At 42.5% G+C, this 9295-nt stretch overlaps 1 non-coding gene across 1 annotated transcript; it reads right to left on the reverse strand.

Annotated features, from left to right (window-relative positions):
- Positions 1 to 5292: 5292 nt before the first annotated feature.
- LOC148555304 (small nucleolar RNA R71) lies at positions 5293 to 5396 on the reverse strand. Its single transcript, XR_015886340.1, has one exon. It is a non-coding gene; the product is annotated as a small nucleolar RNA R71 (small nucleolar RNA).
- Between the last annotated feature and the right edge of the window lie 3899 nt (positions 5397 to 9295).

Below are 9295 nucleotides of genomic sequence, written 5' to 3' on the forward strand. Positions count from 1 at the left end.
CACCACATGACCTAGAAATTTCCCTTCCTCCTTCCAGAACTCACACTTCGACAACTTAGCATACAATTTCCACTCTTTCAAAATTTGCAGCACAATCCTCAAATGCTCCTCACGTTCCTTTTCCGTTTTGGAGTAAACTAAGATGTCGTCTATGAAGACTACCACGAACTTGTCCAGAAAGGGACAAAAGACTCTGTTCATGTAATCCATGAAAATAGCAGGTGCATTTGTTAACCCAAAGGACATCACCGTAAACTCGTAGTGTCCATAATGCGTCCTAAACACAGTCTTAGGAATATCATCCTCCTTCACCCTTATCTGATGGTAACCAACCGGATCTCAAGTCAATCTTGGAAAACACTCCAGCTCCTTGCAGTTGATCCATCAAGTCATCTATTCTTGGCAGCGGGTACTTATTCTTCACAGTTACTTTGTTCAGTTGTTGGTAATCCACACACAGTCGCATTCCTCCATCCTTCTTCTTTACCAATAAAACCGGTGCTTCCCACGGTGACACACTCGGTCGAATGAACCTCTTGTTTAGAAGCTCTTCCAACTGAGTTTTTAACTCGGCCAGCTCTATCGGAGCCATCCTATAAGGAGCAACTGACACTGGTCCGACTCCTGGCACCAATTCAATCGCAAACTCAATTTCCCGTTGAGGTGGGAATTCAGGGATATCTTCCGGAAATACCTCTGAAAAATCCTTAACTACCGGAATCTGATCTAAATCTTGGGTATCGCCCGAAGCGTTAGCAGCTAACAAGATGTAACCCTGACACTCTTCCCCACTACAGTGCACTATTACAGAGTTCAGGTAATATCCCGCGGCTGTCAATGCTCCACTCTCTCCTTTCGGCATAAATCAAATTGTCCCTTCAAAGCAATCCAACAAAATCCGATTCTTCGATAACCAATCAAATCCCAAAATCATCTCCAACCCAACCATTGGTAAACAGATCAAATCATGTACAAAATCCCTACCCTCAAGCTTAAAACTTACTTGTCTACAACCTGACCTAGTCATAACTGTCTGATGCGGAGTATGTACATGCAGATCAAAAGGTAACTCTGATACTTTCAAGCCTAATTCCTCAACTTTAGCAAACGAGATAAACGAATGCGATGCTCTAGTATCATATAATGCCATTAAAGTCTTATCACCAAATAAATAAATACCTCTCATCAACGGATCTACCTTGGAAGCATCCTTGGCATTCACAGTAAAAACTCGCCTCTGGTGCTGACTCTGACCCGCATTCGGGTTCTTCCCACGAGTGCAATCCGTCGCGATATGACCAGGTAGTCCACAGTTGAAGCACCCACTCTGACTTCCTCTTCCCTTGCCATGCTATAACTGATCATGAATGTTCTTCCTAAAACCTCCTTGACATTGATGCGCATATCCTCCTCTCTTAAAGCTTTGACCCCTCGGGTGGAAATACTTGCCACGTCCCTTGTTAGTATTTCCTCCTGGTTGTCCTTGGATGCCGCTACGGTCTTGGCATACTCCTCAACCACCCTTGCTTTGTTCACCAAGTCGGAGAAAACATGGATCTCCATAGGGGCCACAGCAGTCATAATGCTATCATTCAAACCCCTCTGGTACTTAATGCACTTCCAGCTCTCGTAAGCATCCGGGGCTCCCTGACAAACTCAGGAAAATCTACAAAGCTCTTCGAACTTACTTGTGTAGTCCGCCACAGATAGGGAACCTTGCTTCAGCTGCATCAGTTCCATCTCCTTTGCTTTCCTCGCAGACTCAGGGAAATATTTTTATAAAAGGCCGTTTGGAACACCTCCCATGGAATGTCGGCGTTCTGAAACTGTAGCAAGCGACACTCAGCTTGCCACCAGGGCTGGGCTTCTCCCGCTAGTGATAAGTAAAAACTCGACATATTGATTGAGGGGAACATGCTGCGCCTGTAAAGCACGCTCCATAGCCTGAAACCAGTGATCCGCTTCAGTAGGATTAGTGGATCCTAGGAAAGTGGCGGATGAACCTCGAGAAACGTCGCCAAGGTCATCGGAGCACCACCCGTGTTATCACCGTTTCCCTCAGCATTATCTTTGGCATTCCCTTCGCCATTACCATTGTGATGCCAGGGCATCTTGGCCAGTTTCACTGACCTTTTTTTTTACTGTTTTTAGGTTAGTTTCATGCATTTCTTTAGGAAATAAGCTAGTTTTGGGTAGATATTCACTTATGCCTTGATTCAAGCATACATTGTGCATTTTACATAATTTCATGAGGATTTTGCATAAGTTTAGTGACAAATATTATGTTGCATTACTCATGACTTGGACTAGAGCTTTGATGCACTCTATTGCTTGATTTCAGGACCAAAAAGAAGCAAGAAAAGGGGAGGTAACTTGCAAGGTTAATGAGAAAAGTGATTGCCAATAACACTCTCAAAAAGCCATCAATGCCCACGTTAGAGAGTCACGTTAACTAAGTCAACGTGAACTCTAACGTGGAGAAGAGAAGTTGAGCCAACGTTAGTGACACTTAACATTGTCACTAACGTTGGCAATTACTCATAAGTGGCCACGTTAGAAGCCACGTTAACCTAGTTAACGTGGCCTCTAACGTTAAGGGGGGAAGAGAAGCCAACGTTAGTGACACTCAACATTGTCACTAACGTTGGCCAATGGTGCAAAGTACCACGTTAACTCCCACGTTAACTTGGTTAACGTGGGAACTAACGTAAGGGATGAAGAGTTGTCGACAACATTAGTGACACTCAACATTGTCACTAACGTTGAAGCAACCACACAACCCCCAAGAGTCACGTTAACTTCCACGTTAACTTGGTTAACGTGGAAGCTAACGATGAGGAATGAAGGATGAGCCAACGTTAGTGACACTCAACATTGTCACTAACGTTGGGATGGCTAAGGATGGCCACGTTAGAAGCCACGTTAACCTAGTTAACGTGGACTCTAACGTGAGACCTAGGGGCACATTGGAACGTTAGTGACAATGTTGAATGTCACTAACGTTCTCGAAGGATAGCAAGGGCCACGTTAGAAGCCACGTTAACCTAGTTAACGTGGGCTTTAACGTAAAGCAAGAAGGGGCACACTGGAACGTTAGTGACAATGTTGAGTGTCACTAACGTTCTCGAAGGTTAACAAGGCAACGTTAAAAGCCACGTTAACCTAGTTAACGTGGGTTTTAACGTGAGGCAAAGGGGTGCATTGGAACGTTAGTGACAATGTTAAGTGTCACTAACGTTCTCGAACTTATATTCTCACTAAATATTAACACCCCTAACGTCCTGAACTAAAGTCTCCGCCCACTTCGCACTTTCTCTCTGAAAGTAAAGCCAAGCCCAAATAAAGAAAGGAATTGCTTCAAACTAAAGATCCAAAGGCCCAAGACTTGAAGAATCACACTAGAAGCTGAGAAGAGTAGTATATATAGGAGTAGCTTTAAATAGAGAAAGAGTTCTGGAGGCTGGGAAAAAGAGAACTACTCTCTGTATTTTACTTTCTTTGCAATCTAGTTTTATGATGTATTCTCCATCTTTGTTTTCATTTTCAAGAGCTATGAACAACTAAACCCCTTTCATTGGGTTAGGGAGCTCTGTTGTAATTTGATGGATCAATACTAATTTTCATTATTCTTCTTCTATCTTTCCTCTTGATTTTACTTGAAAGCTTTCGATCTTCATCCAATTGAGTAGTTATCTTGGAAGAGAAGCTATTCAAACTTGGATCTCTTTTGAACCTTGAAAGAGGAATGAAGAGATCACACTAGAAATGCTTTCTCCTGCTGGACCAAATTGGGTTTGGATGGGTATGTGACTATAACCCTCTCAATACTTGATTTGGGAAATGCATGTGGTATAATCAGTGACCATACTTCATCTCTTCTCATGAGCAATTGACCAAGGAATTGGCTATTGATCAAGATTTGAGAGATTGAATTGCAAGAAATTGTAATTGAATCACTTAAGATTGCCAAGGAGATCAATGAGTGCATTGATTGAGGAAGAGATGAAAATGAACTTGATCCGGAGAATTGCAACATCTCCTAAGCCCAATGAACTCCCTATCTCTGATCTTACCCATTCTCTTTAATTTCTGCCATTTACTTTTATGAGCAAATCCCCCATTCTCATTTATAATTCTGCAATTTATTTTCAGTTATTTACTTCCAGTCCTTTATTTCTAGCATTTACTTTTCTGTTATTTACATTCCCGCCATTTTATTTTCTGCAACTCTCAACCCAAATTCTGGATTCGCTCAACTAGAACATTCTTCTAATTAAAGTTGCTTGATCAATCAATCCCTGTGGGATTCGACCTCACTCTATTGTGAGTTTTTACTTGACGACAAATTCGGTACACTTGCTGAAGGGAGATTTGTTGAGAGACAAGTTTTCTGTGCATTAAGTTTATGGCGCCGTTGCCGGGGATTGATTGTGCATCAACAATGATTAAATTGGAAGATCACTAGATTGAGCATTTTTATTTTGTGAATTTCATTTTTCTGTTTGAGTGATTTACTTTTTGTTTTAGTTAAACTTCTTCCCTTCTTCCTCTACTCTTTTGTTTTTCTTTGTTATTTTCAATTCTGTTTGCTAGCCCACTAACTGTTTGATATATTGCATCACCCATAACTAACAGTAATTCTGACACAAATACTGTCTGCACCTATTTTCTTTGCTTGTACTTGTTGGTTGTATGACAGGGAAAAGAAGCGGGGTTTCAACTTCCTTTGATTCTGAACCTGAGAGAACCTTCCTTAGACTAAGGAGGGAGGCAAAAGAAAAACGTGTAGTTGGTGCTGAAGAAGAGGAGGAACACTTTGAGGAATACTTTGAACCAAACATGGAAGAAAACATGGAAAATCATCATGAAGAAGAGACTCACAACCATGGCAGAGGAGGTGGAGCAAATCATGCTGGGGAGGATAGAAGAGTTTTGGGCTCTTACATCAATCCAAACCCAGGCAATTGTGGAAGTAGCATCCAAAAGCCAACAATCCATGCCAACAACTTTGAACTTAAACCACAGCTCATCACCCTTGTTCAGAACAACTATTCATTTGGAGGAGGTGTTCAAGAAGACCCCAATCAACATTTGACCACCTTCCTGAGAATATGTGACACAATAAAATCTAATGGTGTTCATCCTGACGCCTATAGACTGCTCTTATTTCCTTTCTCACTCAGGGACAAGGCAGCCAAGTTGCTGGAATCTTTCCCAAGGGAGAGCTTGACAACTTGGGAGGATGTGGTGAACAAATTCTTAGCAAGATTTTACCCTCCTCAACGAATCAATAGGTTGAGAGCTGAGGTTCAAACTTTCAGGCAACAAGATGGTGAGACTCTGTATGAAGCATGGGAGAGGTTCAAGGACTTAACAAGGAGGTGTCCACCTGACATGTTCAACGAATGGGTGCAGCTGCACATTTTCTATGAAGGGCTCTCTTATGAGTCAAAGAAGGCCGTAGACCATTCATCTGGAGGATCTTTGAACAAGAAAAAGACCATTGAGGAAGCCATAGATGTTATTGAAACAGTAGCAGAAAACGACTACTTCTATGCTTCCGAAAGAGGGAACACAAAAGGAGTGATGGAGCTAAACAATGTAGATGCTCTGTTGGCCCAAAACAAGCTCATTACCCAGCAGCTAGCTGACCTCACCAAGAAGATGGAGAGGAACCAAGTAGCAGCAATCTCATCTTCATCAACAATCCAAGAAGGAGTGAATGAAGAAGCAGAGGGGAGTCAGGAGCAAGCCAACTACATTGGGAATTCACCAAGGAAAAACTATGATGCATACTCCAAGACTTACAACCCTGGATGGAGAAACCACCCAAACTTTGGGTGGGGAAGTGAGCATGATCAAAACCAAGACCAGAGACGTTACAACTCCAACAACAATGCAGCTCACCAGCAATTCACCCAGAGGACATCTCAACACCCCCACAACAACACTTCTCTACACACTTATCAAAACCAAAACAGCACATCTGCTCCGAATCACTCATCAATTGATGATAAGCTCTCTAAGATTGAAGCCTTACTTGAAGGAATATGCCAAGAGATTCAAAAAAATAAGGTGTTCAAAGAGGAGGTGCGAGCCAATATTAAGAACCAGGGAGAGACCATTAGGAAGCTGGAATTCCAGGTGGGATATTTAGCTGAGAAGATTCCCAAACCTACTGATAGCTTCCCAAGTGACACGGAGAAAAACCCCAAAGGAGAAGTAAAGAAAGTAAGATGGGAAGATTGCAAAATGGTCACTACAAGTGATCAAGAGACTGAAGACAAGCAAGGCAAACTTCTTGAACAACCTGAAGACAACTCAATAAAGGAGGAGGATAGAGATCACAAAGAACCAGAAATGTCACAACAAGAGTTGCTGAAGCTCTATGCACCCTTTCCTCAACTGCTCAATGGTGCTGTGGGAAAGAGAATATACTCAAGGTTCCTAGACTTGTTTGCATCTCTGCATGTGAACATACCATTCATCAAGGCAATTCAACAAATGCCTGCATTCATCAAGTATATGAAGGAACTTCTTCCCAGGAAAAGCTCACTCAAGGGAGGGCAGACTATAGTGATGAACAAGGAATGTAGTGCCCTTATTCAACCTGAGTTGCCTACAAAAAGAAGAGACCCAGGAAGTTTTCATATCCCTTGTGCCATAGGTGAAAATATGTTCGACAGAGCATTATGTGATTTGGGGGCCAGCATCAACTTACTGCCCTTATCCCTGGTGAAGAGGCTGCAGATCAATGAGATAATGCCCACATATGTCATTGTCAGACTGGCTGACAAAACTCAAAAGCAAGCAATAGGAGTGGTGGAAAATGTGTTGCTAAAGGTTGGGAAGTACTTTCTCCCAACAGACTTTGTCATTCTGGACATGGAAGAAAGTCACACTCACCCAATCATATTGGGAAGACCATTCCTAGCTACAGCCAGAGCACTTATCGATGTAGAGAAAGGGGAGCTAATATTGAGAATCCATGATGAACGACTCAGCTTTAATGTCTTCAAACTCTCACAAGAAATAGATCAAGAGGACAAGAAACTAAGCACAGATGATAATGAGACACTGAAAGAAAAAAGAAGCACTGAAGCACAGCCAGCTCATTCTGAGACCCCCTTAACTGACAAACAAGGAAAACAGCAATTGCCACAGCTCAAGAAAAAGTTGGAGGAACCCAAACCTCTAGAGGCAGGTGAAGACAGCATCACAACTCCTTGGAGAAAAAAGGTCACCAAGGGGAAGGCAACCTCAAAAGAAACAAAGAAGAAGGTACCAAGGAGATGGAAGAACAAGAAGATCCCTACGGAAGACTTCTCTCCAGGGGATAGAGTTGTCTCAGCTTACTTCCCAGATATTCCCCCTAATCTCCCTACTGTGCCATCTCAATTACCTAAGGTCTTCACTATCAACAGAGTTCTTTCCCTGGAACATGTGGAGATCATTGATCCAACCAATGGATACAAGTCCACAGCAAGAGGGGAGGACTTTAAGCACTACCAACCACCATGATGAAGGAAAAACGTCAAGCTAGTGACGCTAAAGAAGCGCTTCATGGGAGGCAACCTATGTTTTATATGCTTTCAGATGATAATGAATAAGTCAATCTTTATGAGCTTCAATCCAAACTTGACAAACAATTGGTGAAAATCTTCTTATGCAGAATATAGTGAGGAACAAGTTTGGTGTTCAAAGCAAACCAAGATGCATGCTAGTCTTGGGAGCTTTGAACACAAAACCTCCATCACAGTGATCCAAACTAAGTTTGGTGTCACCTCATGGTGCCACCAAAATGCATATAAGGACCCACCAATAGTTAGTTAGTTAGTTGGAATTCATAAATAAACAATCAAATCCTTTCTTTCCTTTTATTCTAGCCGTAGAGTTTGAATTTCTTTTATGATATTAATTTCCTTATTTTAAATCTGTATAGGAAAGGAAAAGAAGCATGAAAAGGGATTGATTGGACAATTAAATGGGGGAGATTTCGCCACTTAATGAAGAGCACTACACACATGTCTCAAGAGGGAACGCATGGGAAAACGCTGCCATGCAACATTGGAGAAAGAAAACCCTTGAAGACCGAACCAATCACTCTCATTAAGTGATGATCCTTGTCTTTCCTTCATACACAACCCCATCCGTCCATCTAGTAAACATTCATGCAATCCACACCCTTCATTCACTCATGATTTTCTTATATAAGTGAACCTTAGTGCATGCTCACTCCTCACATTCAAATCCCCACTCTCCACACTTCTGTTGGCACACTAAACCTTTCATCACACATTGCTTTAACCAAACCACTCTTCATCTATCCGAAGCCTCAAACCCCCTCAAACAACAACTCAAGTCATGGCATCATCAAGCTCAAAGAGACAAAAGAGGAAGGAACCTATGGAGAGTGCTCCTTTTGATGACAAGAGATTCAAGACTTCCTTTCATGAGCATGAATTTGAGTGGATAAGGGCCAGAAAGATATTGCCAGAGTTAATCTTCCAAATCAATGCCAATGAATCACCACAGATTTGGAGAAAAATCGAATAGAGGGGGTGGCAATTGCTCACCAGTCCAGAGGGGAAGATCAATGGAAACCTCATCAAAGAATTCTATGCAAATGCAGTTAGAGAGGATAAGACCAAAACCCCAACCTTCAAAAGCTATGTGAGAGGAAGGGAGGTGGACTTCAGCCCAAGTGCCATAACAAGAGCTCTTCACTTGAAATCACCTCATTTTGATGAGGAGAGTTATCAGGCAAGGATAAGTAGAAGCCCCGATAAGGATGAGCTCTCAGAGATAGCGTCAGATATCTATGTCATAACCGCTGACTGGGAGAGGTACTTAGATGGGAGACCAAAATTCATAAAAAGGGGAGACCTTCACCCTGAAGCCAAGGGGTGGTTTGATCTTGTAAGGAGGTCCATCCTACCAGCTGCTAATAATTCAGAGGTTAACATCAATCGAGCCACTATGGTACAATGCTTAGTACAAGGTGGGGAAATCAAAGTGCATGAGCTCATTGCCGAAGGGATTCAAGAGTAAGCTGAGAAAGCTGACTCAGGTGCCAGACTTTGGTACCCCAGTACCATTCTCCGCTTGTGCAACAAGGCCAAGGTAATATTTGAGGACAGCAGCCCAGACTGGGTGAAACCAGGGAGGCCAGTCACACTCGAGCGAATGGTCTATACCACACCGGCTCAGCAACTAAGAAGGCCACATATAGGAAGGCAAAGGGCCCAGGAAGGAGCTCATTAAGAGGAATACCATCAGGAAGAATATCAACAAG

Source organism: Arachis ipaensis, chromosome B6 (assembly GCF_059453495.1).
Source record: "Arachis ipaensis isolate K30076 ecotype BB chromosome B6, ASM5945349v1, whole genome shotgun sequence".
In the NCBI taxonomy this organism is placed as follows: domain Eukaryota; kingdom Viridiplantae; phylum Streptophyta; class Magnoliopsida; order Fabales; family Fabaceae; genus Arachis; species Arachis ipaensis.